The following is a 22,035-nucleotide window of genomic DNA, read 5'->3' as shown; positions in this document are numbered from 1 at the left end:
GGTCTTGAGGGCTGAAAACATGAAAGCGTTACTACTTTCCTTCCTCTTTCAACGCCTCAAAATAGAAAATTGGTAATCCGCTAATTCATTCTTCACGCATACTCATTGACATGTAGTCACAACATAAAGAATTTTATCCGTCCACTAAAAAATCCTGCCAACCCGGCAATATCAGGTTTTCTCGGGACGTCACACAATCTTGACTTCTCGTCACCTGTCAACTAACAACGGCCAGCAGCATGCTCCTCATTTTCAAATCAAAAAGCCGAAGGCGACATCATAGACTCAGCGACGACGACAGCGGCAATGGCACTTACATCTGTAACCTTGTAAGATAAACTGCGCGCACGAAATATATATATATATATATATATATGTATATATATATATATATATATATATATATAGAGAGAGAGCAAAAGTGTACGATTCATTTAAAGAATCATTTTTATTGGAGTATATATATATATATATATATATATATATATAAACAGGATATACAATTTTCCCGATTATCGATTTTATTCTGAGAACAGTTTCAGACGGAGGGCCGTCCTTCTTTAGGGTAAAATTCTAACCTGAAGAAGGAGGGTCCACCGTCCGAAACTGTTGTTAGAATAAAATAGATAATCGGGAACATTGTGTGACATAGTCAAAAGCAAATCTTCTCCATATCTATATATATGTATGTATATATATATATATATATATATATATATATATATATATATATATATATATATATATATATATATATATATATATTGAACTGTTTTATCATCGTGTATATATATATATATATATAAGCAGATAAATGAAGGGGAAATGAGGATGCTCGTTGTAATACATGAAGGAAAGAAGCCAACAGTCGGCGAGGGCAAGGAAAGCATTGGGGATTATGTTTTATGTCTTTTTTTAATTTTTACTTGGAAATCACAAAATTCAGTGATGTAATCTGCTTAGGGGAAAGGGAATTAAACACAAAGTAGAAGAAAAACAACGTGCCGATGGTGGGGACCGAACCCACGACCTCCGAGTACCGCGTCCGGTGCTCTTCCAACTGAGCTACATCGGCCGCTGTCTCCCCTGCTACTTTCTCTGGTAATAATGTTGTCTGTATACGAACCTTGAGAATGTTTTTAATTCTCTTTCTCCTGAGCAGATTACATTACTCATTTCTGTGATTGTCCAAGTAAAACTTAAAAAAAAAGACATAAAACATAATCCCCAATGCTTTCCTTGGCCTCGCCGACTGTTGGCTTCTTTCCTTGATGTATTACAACGAGCACCCTCATTTCCCCTTCATTTATCTGCTTGTAGCTTACAGGGGTCTCGGTTCTGGCAGTATTGAAGCCGTAGGTAGCGTAAGAGGGTTCTAGCACAGCTTTCGCCTTCGTCTTGATCACGTTCTACGTGACACTGGCGGTAACACAGGACGTTCCACGTCCGCCGCTATGGTTGAGGGTGGCGCTGGTGAACACTCTCAAGGTTCGTATACAGACAACATTAATACCCGAGAAAGTAGCAGGGGGGACAGCGGCCGCTGTAGCTCGGTTGGAAGAGCACCGGACGCGATATTCGGAGGTCGTGGGTTCGGTTCCCACCATCGGCACGTTGTTTTTTCTTCTACTTTGTGTTTAATTCTCTTTCCCCTAAGCAGATTACATTACTCATTTCTATGATTATCCAAGTAAAAATTAAAAAAAAGACATAAAACATAATCACCAATGCTTTCCTTGGCCTCGCCGACTGTTGGCTTCTTTCCTTCATATATATATATATATATATATATATATATATATATATATATATATATATATAGTTATGAGGTCGAGGTGGCGGAGCCCAACGGTAGCGGCAATGGCGAGAAATGTGGCCGACACGTCAGCGGTTGAAGCAGTTGGGTTTTGGTCATCCGAGGTTCACCATTCGTCCGGGTTGCGGTATCGCGTCAGAAACGGCGTGGCAGGAGCCACAGCAGCTACGACTGGAAAGTTAGGTTGGAGCAAGGGCTGTGCGGAAGGATAGCCAGAGTTGAAGCCCACATTCGCTTTGAGGCCCACAATTGGAAACTCTTGGCGAATGACAGATTGAATTAAGGCTATAGCAGCATCTGCTGGCCGAGGAGCGAAGGCACTGGGCACCATAGCCTTTGTCTCCTGGCGAACAATTCTGGTCAAGTTGGAGGGCTGAGATGGCTTCTGCAACGTTTGACTATCTTCGCACGAAGACGTAGCAGCTCTTTTTGGCAAGCGGTCGAAGCAATTTTATTCTAAAACTGCTAAAACTGGTTTTGTAAAGAGCCGCATTGGTATGGCAGTGAAAAAATACGCCAGGGACAATACGCCAAGCCCCCTCCAGCCGAGAAGCACAACAGACGGTGACGCTCACGACGGTCGCTCTCGAACACCGGACGAGCGCCTTCTATATTCTGGGCCAGATAGCCGTTGGCATTCGAACTGTCCAATTGTAATGCAGTGTTTGGCGGCGGGCCAAAAGGCCCAATGGCGAGCGCGCTGATCTAACGTAGTAGATCTGTCGCTGCGCGAAGGGAAGAGGGCGCGCCTCCATGGCTCCGGCTGTCGCTGAGGCGCCAGAGTGTCTGGCTGGCGCGTCGTGACACTCCCGTCGCCGAGGCTTCTCCTCAAGATGCCATTGCTATGCGAAGCAGCACCGGAGCTTGCAAAGTTTTGTCCATTGCTCTCCTGCGCCCATCCGACTCCAGTCGTCGGCCCAACAGCGCGCACAAATTGTGCATGTTGTGCGCCTGAAGACATATTAAGAGGGCAAATGCGATAGATGTTTTATTTTTAATGCTTTATTTATCTTCCTCTCTTTATTTTGCAAGCTACGAGAGGATGCTTTTGTAATACCCCGGTCACATAGCAAATTTATTGTCATTCGTATCGAGTGACATTAGCGTCTAATGTCATTATTCTCCTGCTACACAAGACATTTTAATGGCATTAGGTTGGAATGACATTCTTCATCGAATGAGTTTGGGGAACTCATTCGCATTCGATCGCGAACCGAATGTGTACTCTTGACGCCAGATACTCAGCAGAAACAAGTAACACAACAAAATATTCTGCGCACAGTGAAATTTAAAAATTTTATTTCTAGTGTTTTGTTTTCAAACCTGTCAATTTAGGAGTAAAATTATTCGCACTGCACGCTCTCGCGGAACGGCATTACTCTCGGTCACAGCAATGGTCCAGTCATGGCAGGAACTCACGATCATTTTGGGCTCTATTCCTTAGTGGCCGCACCTCCCCGTATGTTTATCTCGGAACTATTTAAAGTTGTGACTGAGCTTCTCGCAGTTGGGACGTCAATTACATTCTCTACGTGTCTCCGTGCATCTCCGCACTATGTATCCGTGTTCCGCTGTGTTCAGCCATATTGTTTGTTTACATTTATCTAATTTGTGGGTGACTCGATACTTGAGTTGGAGTTTTATGGCTAAAGTGATACAACACAGCCAAAAGTAATATTTTTCGCTTGAATTATCGTACGAAAATGTTTTGATCACCTTTAAAATGTTACACAGTGATTTCAAATACCTTTTATGCGCACAGACGTTCCCTAAGTGCAGTAGTTTTTATAGCTGATTGTAATTGCCACCATTTGCGAAGGGCATTATATTTTACCGTGTAGCACCGAAAGAAACCGAATGACATTCGATTAGAATGACATTTATTCTGCTCGTGTGGCAGAGGTATATGATGGAAGTAATGCCACTAACCTTTCAATCCTTCATTTTTTTTTTTTAACAGCCGCCGTCGAGCGGCTTTTTAAATGTTACTGTATCACGCACTTCAATTTTGCACTCTTTATTGTTTGTCCATACTCTTTGTCGCGTGATGCAGCTTTATCATTTTTTTTTTGGTCTCGCAAGATACGCCGTGATGTGCTTCGAAGGATTGCTCCACTCATGTGTGTCTCTAGAATGTTCCAGGTTATACGAGTCACCGTTTGCAGCTGTATTTACATTTCTCTTCGCCGTCTTTAAATTGAGAGTAGATAGGTGCGATGGGCATTTGTAATATGACAAAATCCAAGCAGGATTGCCGCTATCAACGCCGCCATGTTTCTTAGTGCTTTTACGGGCGCAAGTCAGCCGAAGAAGGAGTTGATTTCAGTCCAACAACTGTGTTCGTTTGTCGTCTACGGCACTGTCAACACCACGTGACAACATATACTTTGAATGCGCGCATACGGAGTCATACTAATCAATCATAAAAAATTACCATGCGAATTTATTCGCTCAAGAATTTCTTTCTGAAGAGATGTAACTCTGTCTAAGTGACCTAAAATTGGTAGCTCTTTCCCCAAATCCACATTGTGTCCGCTACTGTAACCTAGAGTTCTCTACAGGCTTCGTGGAAATTTCCTTACTGCTTATAAACATAGTTGACAGCTGAAATTTACCTGCATGTGAAACAATGGCAAAGTAATACATTTTTGCTTTATTCTTGCAGGACCCCCTTTTGTCAGTGACCGGCGAGCCGATGCATTCGGGACAGGATGGTCGCAAACGTCCCAGCACGACTCCTTTATCTGAGGCTGCAGCCGATCCATTGAATGACCGCAAAGTCACCAAGGCCTCAACTATTACAGTCGAGGCGGGGACCTCAGGATTACCTCTTCCCAGCCGTGACCGTCCGGTTCGACACGCTGCCGCATCGGCGGCAACTCTGCCCAGGAGTGACTCCCAGTTGTTCTTGGACCTGGGTTCGTCCGCATCCGTGCACCGCAGTGATTCGCCGGTTAACCTCGCCGCAGCTGCGAAATCACCCCTGCCAAGAAGTGACTCCTCACTGTTCCTGGACGCGGCTTCTGCTGTATCTATGTCCCGCAGCGGCTCCCCAGATGCCCTTGCCGTGGATCTCAAAGCACCCTTGCCTACTAGTGGCTGTCAGCCATTGATGGACGGGGCTTCGGCTGCCATCCTGCCCCGCAAAGACCCGCCGGTTGGTCTGGCACTGGCTTCGGCAACGTCCCCGACCCGCAGTGGCTCTCCGGTTGGCCTTGCCATGGTTCCAAAAGCGTCTATTCCCAGCAGTGAATCTCCTGTTCCGGCAGTCGAGGTGAAGGTGTCTTCGCCGGCGCGAGCAAACGCCAGACATTGCATTGCCCCAAATTCACAGCCAGCATCTGCGACGGCGATTGGGGAAAATGCCTCGGCGCAGCAAGCTGGTCAAGGGGAATATCCTGAGAGCCCTGCCCTGGCCACGTTCAGCAAGACGTACACTATGTTTGGTGTGACGGCGGTAAGGCGCAGCGAGACTGCCTACGACACCGACCTGATCGTGCGCTCTGGCGTGCCATCAGGGCAAGATTGTCGCATCAAACGCACAGGTGAGCAAGATAGGAAGGCATCCTTTGTAGTCTACAGCTGGTAATCTTCGCACATGTTGTCTTTACCTCATTCACGTTCAGCTACGCGAATGAGACAAAAGCTACTTACCAAACATCTCGCTTAACCCCCTGTGATCATTTTGCTTTTACTTAGTTTCAGAAGCTTTTTATAGCCTTACAAGAGAAAAAGGTAATCTAGGTCGATCAGCGTTGAACCCAATCATACTGATGTAAGGTATGAGGAGAGTGCGATAATGCAGTGCGCGCCATTGCAAATCACTAAGCTCGTTTTTACACTTCATATGGCTGTAAATTGGTTTCGGAACGGAGTATATAGATTTATTGATTATACCACTGCATTGAGCCCAATGCATATTCAAGCTTTTTTATTAGTGTCTAGATTTGAGGCAGCAATGCCCAGCCTTTCTTACTTTACGTATGTTTCTAGTTTGTAAGTTGCAGGTAGCTCTGCGGCCAAGGATAGCAGGTTAAATTTCTAAGGCGGATGCTCATACAAGAAATTTCTCGGCAAGTGTAAATCCCTCAGCGATGTTTCTTACCGACAGAGTGGCGAGAACTCAGTGATCTCGTGCAGTCGCCTTTAGATTGAGATGTGAACTTTCTTTACTGTCCGAACTGTTTAGGAACAGTGGTGACCCAGAACTGCCACTGTAACTTACTACAATACTATGGAAAGCATTGTGCAATGCCGTTCAAAATATCGCTACAGAGTATTTATGCAGCGCTTTGTTAAGGTGTCATTACAGAAAAGAAATTTTGTATTTGCTTTTTTTGTTTCCCTGCCGTGCACTCTGGGGTGTTTAAATTGAGCTTCGTAGCAGACCATTTCTAGCAGTATCTGCACGTTTTTAGTGCTTTATTTATCATTTCACAGGTTTCTTTTTCTCTCGTCACCATTCACTTGATGGTTCTTGGGCAAAACTATCGCCTTATAGAGGTCAACCTGAGGTGTACGTAGACATGAATATGAAAGCAAAAGCTTTGAAGATCTTCGGGAGAAAGCGCTGGGCTTAAGTTTTTTACTGCTGAGTCACAATCTAAAGTAATGTTCGGCGCTGCTTAGCAACTGAAATCGTTACATATTTTATTCTTCTAGAATGATTCGTCGTTACCTCGTTGACGACCAACCAGACTTGTTTACATAAATATTTGTCTATGAAATGGCGCGTGTGTCAGGCTTCTGGAGTCTAAAAACATGCATTACTCAGGCAGAGTATATTTTTTTAAAGATTGTTGCTGGCACGAATTCGGCACAGTATATGGGCACATATATTATAGGTGTCTAGGCATATAGCCGGCCGGCCAAGCCAAATAGCATTGCACAATGTAAGCGCTCCTATTTCAAATCTTCCAAGCACACAACGCTTATTTTAAAATGTTTCCATTATATGAAAGGCTTAAAAGCTCAGCCTTAATTTTCATCACGCATCACGGTCACTAGAGAATGTTGTGAAAAGCAGCATTCCTCGATCAGAAAGCAGCGGGAAAGGAAATTTGCGAATCAAGATAGAAAGAAACAAAGGACCCAAATACAAATATGAGGGTAGTGCCACAACGTGAAACTATTTTATTAGTGATTATCTGAACGTCGATGATGAAATAAAGCCCAATCCGGATATTTCATAGAAAATATAGGTGATTTTCACTTCTTTTGGGAATGAATTCATCACCTCTCTTAGTTGCGTTTCTAATTTCGGAAAGTACACTTCTGTTCCATAAATTGTTAGAAATTTTCCTGTCCCAAATAAAGCCACGGTTAGGGTTCAAATACAATTCAAATCAGGACGCACTTGTACAAAAATGGGATACGTCATAGACATCAAGTAAAACAAAGACGACAAAACGAGGTCTCTTCGAAACATGAGAAAGGAAAGTTGGTTTGAGCTTCATTCTTTTCGTTTGCCCTCTGTGTGCGATTAATGACAAGTTCTCCACAAAAACGGCAGAGCGAAAGACAGGACACATTCAAATTAAAATTATTAGCTATTAACAGGCGTGTAAGGATAAATTTGCTACAACTATAAAACAAATCCACACTAGAAGGCTAAGGTACAGGGCTCACGGCAATCTTAATAACAATTCACGTTGACATACCTAGAAATGTCATGCAGTGTTCCGGAGCAAAATTGACCATGTGCTGACGCACGGAGACACTGAATAAGATATTCTCATCGCTTAGATAACAAAGACAAGCGAAGTGGCCCAGAATCCTGCATTTCTTTCTATATCACTATACCAAACAAATTCACTCCTCGACGATCAGACTATCTCACCCATTTTACTTCTCTACCCATCACGTTCTTATTAGGCCACACTTCTTGGCACACAACATGACCGCTCATGTGGATTTGCAGAAGGCCAGATGTTACTTTGACACATGCGCGATTTGCGGAAGTATATATATTTGCTATTGCATAAACTATAAATGAGTTTCTTTCGTTTAATTGCACTCTCATAACAAGCGCTGTCTCCTATTTTCCCAGCCAAAATTACGCATCTCTGATTTTTGCTAAAGAAGCTTTTTTTTTCTTTTCAAATCAGTATTTCACAATAAGCAGCGTGAACAGACTCCCCGCCGGGCAGAGTGCGGGTACAAGCGAGGCCGGCTTGAACAAATGCAGGAGAGGCTTTCTCTGTCCGCACTTCTCTCATTGCTCGCGTCTACCGCAGCCTCTTTTCGCGCTCATTTCTATATGTGACTATCCAGAGACTTCAGACCCAATACATGTATAAAGAGGAAAGCTGCAGTGCGCCATTATTGCTCCGCGTGAGCCACGCAAATTACAGCCCTGCCTGAAAAATTAGCACAGTTATTTCAGTAGAACGATGACAAAGATTTATCTTCCCTATACAGGTGCTCACATTTCTGTTTAGTTGAGCTGTTCGATCATTATAAGTCGGTTTACAACCACTACGCAAAAAAATTGTGAATCCTACATCTTTTGAGAATAAGTTTACTGGAATATTTTTCTATCTCCGCCTATTTGTAGTATTGTGCAGGCTTTAAAGCTGATCAGAAAAATCGGGTTTGTATTTGCTTGTTTGATTTCTTTTTGCTTTTTTTTTCTGTCATTTTCCTTTTTGTTTGTTTTGTCATTTGGCTTTGACTTGTACTTTATTATCAGTGTTCCCCTTGTATTATCGTCCCAAAGCTCTGATGTTGCTGCCAGTAAGAGGCCTTAAGACTTGTTCAGCAATTTTGCAGTTTTTGTTCGTGAAAGACCTGCCTTTTATCATACGTGTTGTAATTAAAAAAATAGAAATAGAAATAGAAAACGAGAAATAAAACACCATTCACACCCTACTGAAGAACCAAACGTTCTACGTGGCATTAACCTCATAAAATCTCATCTAATCGCATAGGTCCTCATACGGGTCACATCCTTATCATACAATATCGTACATAATTTATGATAATGTACAAAAAGCTAAGAGAACTTATGCAATTATAAGCGACGTGTATGTGATTACTTATGTAAATTGAGTGAGATTATGTGAGAAAATGTGAGGTTATTGATTCATATAATTTTTTTCAGTAAGGCAGCTTGTGGAAAAGCTTTGCCTGCCGCTGCCGCTATAAAGTCCGCACGAGCAGCTGCAAAACTCCGAATCTGAGATGACCCCGCCGTTGGCACCAGCGAAAATAAATACCTGCGCCGAAATGTATTAGCGAATATCGTAAACGTCTTCAGAATTTGTTTTCACCTCCTGAGAATTGGTCAGCTCTAATATGATAGTTTTTCTAATCTCCTGAAATATGGTGCATATTTTTCTATCTTCCATGGCTTTGAGCTCTATGCCTATATGCTGTATGGCTATACGGTACGTGTTTCCACAACGTACGAATAAAAGATAAAAATATATATTACGCCTCTCATCTGTTTCATACTGGGCAAAAGTAAAATATATTTAATTGCCGAGAAGACAAACTGACTTTTTTATGCTGACTATCAAGCTCTGCTTTCATGTACTCCTTAAAGTCTTACTGAACACTACAGTCAATGGTTAAACGCAACTCATGGGTCCGTTTTAATCTTGCAGGTGCGCCGTCTCCCGACGTGGCTGACGATGTTCGGAGACGCATGGGCGTGGCGTTCGCCTGGTTCGCCTGTATTTGCGCACATACCTACGCTGCTTGGATCGCCATTCGCTCCTGGGTTCTGCAGAAAACCATCGCTCCCATTTCTGGCGATACCTGCAGCCACTTGTTCTTAGTGAGCGCCATGTTGGTCTCCGTCAGCCTGCTCACGGGCGCAACCATTATGAGGGGCTCGAGAGTTTGGGCAACTGCGATAGACGGGATGGACGCGGCTGTGGACTACGTCACTGCCGCCGTGAAAGTTCTCGCCTTCCTCAAGCCGTAAGGGACACTATTTTCTTGCTTAGGTCGCACTGGTGGAAACTCGAGGAAACAGGAGGCAGATTACCCCGAACGGTCGTCTTTGGCTCCAGTAGCCTTTATGGAGTGTTCGCCGAAAACTTCCCTGAAACAAAATATCACATGTGCTCAATACAATGATTACTTCAAAGCCAGGCTTGCCCAATGTAGCGAAGTGAGTTCAGAGTAAAACAAGACCTCTTGCATAAAAGAACCGCGTTAAGTGATGGTTAAAATGCTTGACTTCTAGCAACAAGCCGTGAGCATAGCCTCCAGAGAACTGAGGAATGTTTTCTCTGCTCCATTGTATGCAGGCTACATGCAAGCGCGTGATGCATTAGAGTGCAGAACAACTAAACGATACAGCACAGCCACGTGTAATTGCAAATAACCCACTGCTACTGAGCAGAACCAATGCTACTGATTACTATTAGGCAGCAAAACTACTTTACTAATTCACTCAAATAATTGCCCCATCGCTTCTTGCAACTGTTAAACACTAACATGTGTGACTAAAAATTATCTTTCTTAGTACAAAGACATCTTCCTCGTAGGGCATTTTAATCGCATTAGTTTATAGAATACTTAGGCTTTCAGTAATTCTGTGAGGGAGAACTTTATAAACGGGTGTATACAGCGACACCAAAACGCGTTAGACGTTTCGGCGTAGACTTTCGCAACCCCACTGCAGCAAATATGATGTCACAAGGAACGACTTCGACAGCGCGTTCCAAAGCTGCCAGAATTATTGCCACGCTCTTGCCGCGTCTCAGCCGAAGAAGGCTCGCGTTATCTCAAAGCGAAAGGGCGAGGAGGCACCAGCAGTGGTTACAAGGATGAAGACCACAAAAGAGCAAAAAATATTACATCTTGCGGAATGGGGTAGCATAAAACGCCTTAACTTCCTTCCGAGTGAATCTCCATAACCTTTGGGGGTCGGCCAAAACCACTCATTTCAGCACAGCTTCCGATCCAAGTCTGTACTTCAGCAGATTTGAGCTTATATTCCTCGTGCAGTGTTAATGTCACCTAAATATTTGTTACTGTTGCCCGACGTGGCAATTTCTATGTGTGAAGGGGCTGTTCGCGCATAGCCTCCTCATATGCTCGGTCAGTAAACGTTCTGTACTCCTGTGAATTTAACGCGCGCGGCTCGCGGGGGAAGTCCCCGTTGTTAAACTTCGTTATTCGGCTAGTCATTCTTTCGGATAGATGAAATATATTTTCTGTCCACAAACATCATATTAACAAGCTGTTCATAAACTTGGATTTTTTTCCTCCCGGCACAACACGAACAAAAGCAAGCAGAAACCTACACGAGCTCTGACGCAGGATCTGCTTGGTGATCTGTGGTATTTTTCGCTCATGGAACCTCTGTAAAGTCTTCTGTAAAGGCTTTCCAGACCAATATAGAATATAGTCTCCAGCATTATTGTGCGAAGGATATTAAAGCGAAAACCATCTCAGTAAAAAGTGAAAGGGCGTGTAAAACAGGTTGCATTTTCCAGATACAATGTGAAAATATTGAAAAATAGCAGATCAGCGAAGCTACCCAGGTCGCCGAAGCAACAACCATATGTCTCGCAAGAACTGCAGGCCTGAACATAGGGTGGTGAATGATGCCTCCTTAAACTATTTTTATTACTTAATGGAACAGGCTGACTGGTCGGACATGTACCTACAGCAGAATGCGAACTCTGCATATGAGGCTTTTCTTGGTGTCTCTTGCTACAATCGTACATTTCCGCTAAAAGAGCATAAAAATGCAATTGGAAGACTAAGAAGCCCTGGATGACACCACCTTGCTAAAACGCATTAAAAAGAAAAATAATATGTTTCACAAATTCCTACACTGCAAAGACGTCAACTTGTTCACAGAATTTAACAAGTATCGTAATAAATTAAACGCAGATATTAAGCAAGCCAAACGTGCACATTACGAAGTAGTGTTTTCTAGGATAAGAACAGATCCAGCTAAGATCGGGAGGCAGGTTAATTACCTTACCGACAGAAACTGCTCACAGGTTAAGGCAGACCAAAAAGTAATCAATGGCTCCATAAGCGGCAAAGAGCTTGCAGGTAACATCAACGAGCATTTCATTAAAGCGGCCGGGCCCCAGTCGTCTATTCAACAGGGTGGGGACTACTGGCCTTCTCGCCGAGTAAATTCATTCGTATTAGAAGCCATTACTGAAACAGAAATTAATGATCTTATAACCCACCTAAAAAGTAATGTTGCGAGTGGGCATAATGATATTAAAGTTGAACCCGTAAAGCGGGTGTCATTAATAGTCAGCCCTGTTCTAGCTCATCTCGTAAATCTCACGTTTTCTACAGGAGTCTTCCCGGTCAAACTAAAGCTGGCCAAAGTAATCCTAATACACAAAGGAGGTAGAAGTGATGATATTATGAATTACCGGCCAATCTCAGTGCTACCGGTGTTTTCTAAGGCTTACGAGCTGTCAATGAAAAACCGGCTGTCAAAATACCCAACTAAGTATCATATAATATCACCCTCACAATACGGCTTTCAGAAAAATAACATAACTCAGGACGCTCTCCTTACCGTAAAGCAGCAAGAGATAAGAAATCTTGAAGATCAGCTCTTCACCTTGGGGATATTTCTCGACCTGCGTAAAGCCTTCGATTCTGTTGACCATGAAATCTTAGCTATAAAATTAGATTGCTATGGGATCCGAGGTGTTACATTAGATCTTATCAAGAGTTACTTATCGTTTCGGCGTCAGTTTGTTAAGATAGAGTGTATTACTTCAAAGCAACTTGATATTAAACTAGGTGTCCCGCAAGGGTCGATACTAGGCCCGTTACTTTTCCTCTTATATGTGATGACATCACGGAATTAAAACCAACACCCACAGTAATCATGTTTGCTGACGACACTAGTCTTTTTTTTACAGGTAGGACACTGCACGACATCGAACAATCAGCAAATTGTTATTTGGACGAACTATCCGCGTGGTTTCAGCAAACCAAACTTCAACTCAATGCAGTAAAAACAAAGTGCATGGTATTTAAGCCAATCAATAAGCACGAAAAAAAAAAACAGATTCTTCTAGAATACAGAGGACAAAACTTACAGCAAGTGAGTGTGCAGAAGTTTCTTGGGGTATGGTTTAGTGAAGACTGTCTATCAACTGTCATGTCAATCATCTGCTCTCTGAACTCACAAAGTCTGTCAGATGTCTCAGAAAAATAGCCTCCCTTCTACCTCACTGGTTAAAACAATCACTCTATTACTCCCTGTTCTATTCCAATCTTTTGTATGGTATTTTAGCCTGGGGAACGCCGACAAATGGGAACTATGATAGGCTACAAATGCTGCAAAAGCGTGTCCTCCGAATCTTTGTAAACCACACCACTCCTATTAGATTGTTACCAACGCAATCACTTTTTCCTACCTTTGATGCTTTACCAGCAAATAAAGTCTATTTATGAGTACTGGCACAGCAAATCTATAAAAAAAAAACTCCACACTATTTATATGCCTGTCTTGGTGCCATATGATATTCGTGAACCGAGAACGGAGAACCAAAAACGTTAGAACAAACTATGGAAAGCAAGATTTTGAATATCAGGTAATAGACATGCCAAATCGCTATGTTTCTATTTTGGATATCTGTTTGCCGACAAAGGCGTTCAAAGGGCAACTCCGGGCAGTTTTGTTTTCTGTTGACAATGTACAGTAACGTTGATAAATCTGTGTTTTCTTTATGCGAATATGAACTTTTTTAATGTTTGTGTGACATGAGCTAATGTTCAATGTAAATAATGAAATCGAATTATGCCACCCCGGTCCATAGCGGTTGAAAGAATGGAGCCATGCTGTATGAATGTGTGCGTGTATTTGTTTTTATGATTATTTTTTTCCTTTTCTTCAATGTTCATATTTATGTATTGTACCATTCATTCATTCATTTATTAATACTGTCAGCCTATGCAGGCTATTACTGGAGTGGAAATAAACATAATTCAGAAAAAAAGGAGTACATTTCAACAACTACAAAAGTCTGACATAAACATACAAGCAAATGCAGTGGACGTAAAGCAGAACATCAAATAATACAACAAAAGAAACAAAGGGAAACAGATTATGCAGAGGAACAACTTTTATATAGGCGCGTTTTTTTTCAAAGTATGTATTTAGGCTTTCAAGAAAGGCATTTAGAGTATTGCTTTTTACAATGCAGTCAGGCAGCATATTCCACTCTTTATTAACACCACCTTTCTGATGTACTGCTGTAGACTGCTTAGTTTGTTACGGGTGCAGAGACCTCGTCAGGCAATCATGTCTTTTGTCTCTACCACCCGCAGAAAGGAGTGATTTCCTGCAAATAAAAAAAGACTGACTGACAGACTGACAAATAACGCTGTCGACAAAAAATTGACTAATTTGATTCCGAATTTTGCGCCTAACTATTTATACCCAATAAATGATCAACTAATAACACCCTTAATTTACACTGACTCCTCACTCCCCTTGTTCTCACGGCACGTGATACCTAATACCTCGCCACTCTCTCGTATAGGATATCGACGAATCGCTGCGGAGGCACTACGCATTAATTCGAGAAGGATACGTGGACTTCATGGCGGACTTTTACGTGAGGTGCACTCAACTTATCCACGTGCTGTATTTAAAATGAGGTGGCAAGTCCGCGAGGAAAGAGTGTTTGCATTTTAGCGCTGCTTTTTAGGCCTAAGTGTGGAATACAGTTGGCCTTAAATGTTTCATGTAAAAACAGTATTGGCGCATAAGTATTTGTCTGGAAATCAGTGGATTTTTATTTTAATTATTTGTTTCGTTTTTCAAGTACAAAAAATTGCCTGTAGTTTAGCTATGGTTAAACCGGATTGAATTGCGTTAGCAGTACTTGGGTGTCATGTTTCACGTGGAACAGTTACGTCAAAATCAGCCTGCCAGGACCCAGACAATCACGTTACCCCTATAGGTCACTAAGGCACGTTCATACGGCTTGGTTAAAGCGGGGTTTTATATGTGGGTTGGGAGGAGCTGCCAACTTGTGTCGCTCGTTTCACATGGGACGGTTATGTCAGAATCAGCCTGCCACGACCCGCTTGGCTAGAGCCGTATTCGGCTCGGCTGCAGCTCAAGGTCAGTCGTTGCCCTTCCCCGGACGACACGACGGGCTGAAACCTGGCGTAGTATTGCTAACGCAATTGAATACTGCAAATCGAAGGAAAGCAGGTTAAAGCCAACTAACAACGCCTCGCATAAGCTTGCCTTCCTTCACGTTTGCGATATGATCTTTCCTCACAGCTGAGACTTTCTTATTATACTGATAATTTTAACTAGTTGTACATGAAGTTATAATAAGGCGGAAACTTGGGGGCTTATCACAACTTATGTCCCTTGTGTGTCAAAGGAGCGCTAGCAAATATCATTTTACATAAAGTTAATTCAACCATTTTTAAACAACGATTGTGAAGTTTTGTTGAACCTTTGGCTGTCCACGCAGCTTGTTCTGGACGGTCTGCTTCTGCCTCTTGGCGAATCTGGCCACTATGCGCAGCAGTGCCGCCCTGGAGGGCCCGTCTTGCGCCGTGGGTCAGCTGGCGCTGGTGGCCGTCTGCTGCTTATTCTCCCGGCACCCGACGCGCATCTCATGGCGCACCGTACTCAGTGCACTGCTGACACACCATCTATTGGCACTGGTACTTGTCTACCATGGCGCCGGACGGAGCCCGCTCGTCTGCTTCTCCCACCTGGTCTCGAGGCACGCTACGCTCTTGCGTCACTAATATGATAGCAAAATTTCTTACGGTTAAAGAAGCACGACCATAACTATAAGTTTTAGTGCACTATATGAGTAAATGTGAAGTAGGAGAAGATACAAACTTAGGTAACGGAGATTTCGGCCAGATGTATTTTAGCACATATTTTGTTTGCGTAGTATTTACTCTACCACTGGTCACTGCTCCCCGGTATTTACACCTTGGGAGCAGAAGGCATCCGGAACATGAAATCCCGTCATGCTACTCGACTACGTTGAACTGGCAGACTGGGGAAGAAAACTAACTGTGTAAAATGACATATTTCACCTGAATGATTAATTTTAAGACGCTGATCCGGACTCCGCACAGATAAGCATTATTTCATAGCCTATTTACAGCAATGACAAAAATCTAATGACAACATGAGCTGATTATAAAAGTGTTGAATTATGTCTGTGCTTCTTCCTGCCTGTGCGGGCGTCATCGATAGGAGCTAGAAGCGATCGTGTATTGCGCGCCACCTGAGTTTCCCAAAACGGCCTCACCGTTTGTACAGCTGGAAAAGGTTGCGAGAATGTGGAAGGGAGTGCTAGTGTTGGCTGTGCACAGAGCTGATGTAACGTGGTCAGTGTCAACCACGTAATTGATGCACTGCGTCAGCAGAGTGGCCAGCTTCGGTTCCCACAGCGTGCTGGTTGTGGGGATAGCGTTTTTATTCCCACACTGTTGTTGTTTCATTAAATGTTGACTTCATAGTAAAATAAAATAAAAAAAGCCCACATTCAGTGTATGGCTCTTAGTGGTTTAAAACGTTTTGCCTAATCTATAGGAACTCATACGCGTTCGAAATAAAAAAGCTCAAAACGACTGCCTCTCAATGTGTTAATGCTGACCAGAGCTTTCTGAATGACAGCCAGCCGATGTTACAGAATAGTAATGACACCATGCAGTGGCAGAGGAGCAGTGGCTTGGGCTTGCTTGAGTTTTTAACCTGAAGCGACAAGCATGGAACGGCACGACCACGTTGGAACAAGAAAAAATATCAAGTACTGAAATTCATATTTGTTTTCAAATAACAAAGGATTGTTACGGCAAAGGCATTGAGGCAGTGTATGCACATTGTTAATACATTATGAAGGGCAGAGAAGTTAGGACACCCAGGACAATTTTTTTTTTCATTGCTATAGCCAAGAGTACTCAGGTAGACATAAGGCACATGTCACACAGGCTACCTAAATTTGAAAGCTGATCTCCTTGCCTAAAATATTTCGACTTTTTAAATTACACCGTCCAAATAAGTACATGGTAGTGCTGTTCACCAAAAATGATTTCACGTGATAGGAGTTCTAGGCGCAGTCAGCGAAATCGCGTCAACTGATGAGGTCTAGTCCAACTCTGGGCTTGAATGCAGTCGTTCATTCTGCTCCAACAAGGTGCTGTTGGTGCGTTGTCACTGGCTTTGGTCGCTTCGCCTGGCGTTCCGTCATTGTTGCGAGCATTAGCCCGTTCGTACTTGACCATCAGTGTCCATGTAATTCGCGTGTGCCGCCAATATGATCAACACATACAATTAAAATCAGTCTAATAATTTAGCAAGAGTACACCTCTACAACAGGTTTACCTACTCTTTACCACCCACCATAGCACATCCGACAAGCTAAAAAATTGCCGACTATTACGTTATTTCCTAATGCGAAATGTGAGCGCAGCTCATCAGCTGTTTCACTTTTCGATAAATTGAGGCAAATACTTCGAGCAAGACATGTATTTACAATTACGGAAAACTTTTTTTTTTATTTTTCTAATGGATTCCTTCAAGAAACAGTCCACTAGCAGTTCTTGGCTGTCATGAAAGAAACTTTGTAGTCGGAGAAATGAAGAGAGCAATTAAGTTATCAGGAGGTTGCGAGAGCAGCGCGTGGGCCCATAGGAAAGTTGCGCGACGAACAGATAGCAGTGACTGACTGATGCCGCCTATGCCGCTTCGAGCAAAGCAACTGCGAACGGGATGTACGCACCGTGATCAGCCGGCGTTTCGGTAACCGGAGAGCACCCTCGCCGCCCCGCAGGAAGAGGGGGGACCCCCTATTTCTCTTTCTGCATGGCGCCGACGGTGTTCTATGCAGTCACGTTGCCTTGACTCGCTAGCGGCGTCGGCGGCATCAGTCAGTCGCTTCCAGCGCTGCCTCCAGCGACCCCCCCCCCCCCCCCCCCCTTGCTTTCCTCGTGTTCTCCGGTTGCTGCGCGCGCTCCTGCCCCCATCGTTCGCCGCTGAGTGTACCGCAACCCTCCCCCCCCCCCCTCTTGCTGCGAGGCTCCGGTTGCCGAAGCGCCGGCTCGAACTGGGGGGATGAAAGGGGAGCGCAGATGGTTATGCGGCCGACGCTGACGACGTGGCCGACGACGACGCGAACCCCAGGCACAAGCGCGAAAGAGCTGCGCTGCAAAAGGAAAATTCCGTGCATTGCGTAGTTTAAATAAACATTTTCTGGCTCCGGGGATTCGAACTCGGAGCCACCACTTTTACGAGGAAGTCGCGCTGCGAAATACGCTATCCGGAGCGGCCATCACATCAGCTTGTAGGGCGAATGTGGATCGGTCAATTGTATCAACAACCTTCACACATTTTTAGAGCGATATTTGTATACTCAAGGTGCAAACACAGAAAACATCTTGCTCTGTCAACCTGAACTTTAAGTTCTCCCAAAGTCAAAATCTGCCTGGTAGCAAGTTTCGGTTAATAGCGAGAGGTGTAATGTACTTCTGAACGACTACATGGCAACAAGTGCTTATATTCACATGAATAACTGACCGATTTATAAAAACATGTTCTAATATATTTCACTCAGTATTCAAGCAAGTTGAGTTAACTACAAATAATTTGCGTACTATGATGAAAAAGTAATCTTTGTGCTCCATTACAAAATTATACATCCTTGGCTAGCCTATGATGATTACAAGAGCTCACAGCCAATTGTCGTTCCGAATTGTTTTTATAGCGTTACTCGATACTGAAAAATTTATCCTTACACTACAGCAGTATCATTGGGAAGCTTATGTCGTCTGGTATTTCAAGGCCTAATTTTAAGCCTCAGTTAATATGTAATTATTTATTTGGCAATATTGTGAATAAGCTTGAACGTCATTCTTCAGCATAATGTCATATATACTTGAAAAGTGTTCGAAGAATAGAATCCGAAAATATACATACATTGACAGTTCCCGCTAGGTCACTCTGAATAACCTTAACGGCCTATAGTTTTATTATAAAAAGTGGATAACTTTATTGTGTAGCAATCGTGTCTGAGTACATTGTAATGCGTTACTACTGCCCTACAAGCGCTGGTAGCTTGCCGTGAGCACGCAGCAGCCCGAGAATGCTCCCCTCAAGATGACAAGACGGCTCGACCTTGATAACTTGATATGAAGCCCGACATTCTGGACACCAGTGGGCATCAAATGGGGCGACCCATTTTTTTTTTTCAGGCCTTGCATTGACATCAAATTTATAATCTTTGTCATCAATTTAACTGGTTAGTAATCTTAAATCTGTTGTATCTCCTGTAACCTTACAACTCGTGCGCATACGCAAGGGATGCTTTGCCGCATTAAGGGCTTCTTAGCAGCAAAGCCAGCTTGCCGGCACAGTTCAGATTGTGTTCGGCGTGTGGTTCTGCCGCCTTTAAAGAGAAATGGTACGGAGGCATAGCCGAAATACTCGCGTCATATGCTTCGAGCACTACACCATTTTATCGGGATATACTCCCTTGTTTTACAAAATGTTTGTGGTTGAAAACGTTCTCCGCAATTTGTGAACCCTTCGGGGCATAAATCACGCTGACTGCTGAATCATAGAGTACAATTTGGGTTCATTTATCGAAGCAAGACTTTATGGTGGTCACCTGCAAGTATGGTAATCTCCATTTTAATGTACTGCGGTTGTAAGCGTCCGGTGTAACCTGAGGTAGAGCTTGTACTTAAACCTACTTCTAATGAAGCATATCAAACGTATGCATGATTGCAAATACTTGATGAAAGGAACAGTAAAGTCGACTACATTGTAAAGGTGAAGCCAGATGAGAAGAATCTTCTTGCTGGAGTTTACTGTAGAATGACATGTTTGCACTGCACCATTATGCTGCCTGCAGCTCTACTGTAGAGTCATGTTTTCTTCAAGCTAGCGGGGTCCTTATGGATTACAAAACGCTTTTCTAAATGTATCATGCGAGCAGACACTTGTGCTAGCGAAGTTTTGTTTGTTTGTTGTTGTTGTTTGCGGCCGGGTGGGGGGGGGGGGGGTTGTAATGGCACCACTAGTAGCATTGTAACGCGATCACATTAAGGCTGCCGTTTCTTGAGCAAACTCTGCATTTTCGGCGCAAGCGTTTTGAGCAGAAACTCACGACCATAGCTCTAGCAGGTGGTAGTTGGCAGGTGGCGTAGCCGGTCACTAATTGGTCGTCGCCGTATGTGACGTCTCGTGACCACATGGCATGGCCGAGTTTGTAGGAGCTTCCAACTCGGACAGCTCCATTGAGGTGAAGGAGTGAAATTGGAATCGGGCCCTCCGCGGGACCCTGAGTCAGAGCGGTATTCCTAGGCCAATCAGGCAGGCTCTTGCGGTTTGTTTAACGCGACACTTTGTGCCTGTCTCGGGTGGTAGCTTACGACTGAGTATATGCGACATAATGGGACAAATTAAAGGATTCGTGATTGGCCAGTTGCAAAGTACACATATGCTAGCGAGGACTCTTAAGGAAAGCCGCAGACGGCCTCCAATAGTTTTACGCGATAGCGTTGAAGGGCGCGTTACGCAGAAAAGCTGGCGTCGGCGTTGACGTTGTGAGCGAAAACCCACAAGCATGGTGGCGCTGGCAGGTGTTGGGGCTGTCATGACCTGGCATTGATTATTCGATGATTTGCGCAATTTAACGAGACCACGGGGTATGAGAAACCAAATGCTCATTTGAGGTCGGAAGGTGGATTAAGAACAAACCTTTTAATGCTCTTGGATGAAAAGTCAGGCACGCTACACATAGGCCACACAGGCACGATCATAGGGCTTGGTTAAAGCAGAGCTTTACATATAGGTTAGTCTCCTATGGGGGGATTTAGCGTCGCCCATAATAATTTAAGCATGGCGTAACGGTGGCATAGCGGTAGAACATCCACCTCGCATGCAAGAGGACCGGGGCTCAAATCCCAATGCCACGCAATTCTCCACACGATAAAAGAAAAAAAAATCAGCGTGTCAATGGAATTGCATAATTGGATGGCGAAAAGTAAAGACACAGTATACTGCACTAATGGGCGACTTCAGTGCCAAGGCAGGGAAAAAGCAGGCAGGAGACCAGGCAGTAAGTGACTATGGCATTGGTTCTAGGAATAGCACGGGGTAGTTACTAGTCAACTTTGCAAAGCGCAATACCTTCAGAATCATGAATACCTTCTTCAGCAAACGGAAGAACCGGAAATTGACTTCATACTGTGAACACAGTATGAAAATGACTTCATACTGTGTTCAACCCCCGCCATTATGCAAGATGTAGGGATAATCGGGAAAGTGCGATGCAGTTACCACAGGATGGTGAGGTCCCGAATTAGCCAAAATCTGAAGAAGGAACGCAACAGATTAGTAAGAAAGAAACCCAGCAATTATTAGCGGTGAGGGGGAGGGCAGAACGGTTCAGGATCTCGCTACAGAATAGATATTCAGCTCTAACCGAGGATGGCGAATTACCCTAGAAGCAATGAACAATAATTTCAGAGATATCACTACTGAGTGCGCTGTAGAAGTAGGCGGTAGGATAGTTAGGATACTGATAAGCTGTCTAAGGAGACGAAAGATTTGATTAAGAAACGCCGGAGTATGAAAGCTTCCAATCCAGCAGACCAGATAGAATTGGCCGAGATCAATAAGCGCAAGGTGGCCGATATAAGGAAGTATGAAATGGAGAAAATTGAGCATGCTGTAAAGAACGGGGGAAGCCCTAAATCAGTAAAGAAGAAATTGGGCATAGACGAAAGCCAGATGTATGCGATAAGGGACAAGGCTGGCAACGCCATCACGAATATGGACAAGATAGTCAAAGTAGCCGAGGAGTTCTATACAGATCTCTACAGCAGCCAAAGTAGTCAAGTCCGTAATGAGATTCGCTGTAGAGGAAAGCAGTCAGACGTTCCACCAGTGACGAACGACGAGATCAACAAAGCATTCAAAACTATGAAAAGGGGGAAATCAGCTAGAGAGGATCAGATAACCATAGATTTGCAAAAGGACGGGGGGGACATCGTGCTAGAAAAACTGACCACCGTGTATACGCAGTGCCTGGTGTCATCGACAGTACCGGAACCATGGAAGAATGCAAGCATTATCCTTATTCATAAGAAAGAGGACTCTAAGGAACTAAAAATTACAGACCAATCAGCTTACTGTCTGTTACGTTTAAGGTATTTACTAAGGTAATCGCTAATAGAATTAGGACAACCTTAGACTGCAATCAAGCAAAGGAAGCAAAGAA

At 43.6% G+C, this 22,035-nt stretch overlaps 1 non-coding gene across 1 annotated transcript; it reads right to left on the bottom strand.

Annotated features, from left to right (window-relative positions):
* Positions 1-1,002: 1,002 nt before the first annotated feature.
* On the bottom strand, positions 1,003-1,075 carry TRNAP-CGG (transfer RNA proline (anticodon CGG)). Its single transcript has one exon. It is a non-coding gene; the product is annotated as a tRNA-Pro (tRNA).
* Positions 1,076-22,035: the final 20,960 nt, after the last annotated feature.

The sequence above is a fragment of the Amblyomma maculatum genome, chromosome 8, assembly GCF_055883805.1.
Source record: "Amblyomma maculatum isolate TAMU_Amacu chromosome 8, ASM5588380v1, whole genome shotgun sequence".
Lineage (NCBI taxonomy): Eukaryota > Metazoa > Arthropoda > Arachnida > Ixodida > Ixodidae > Amblyomma > Amblyomma maculatum.
Note: the sequence above shows the minus strand (reverse complement) of the source record. Positions and strands in the feature narration are given on the sequence as shown.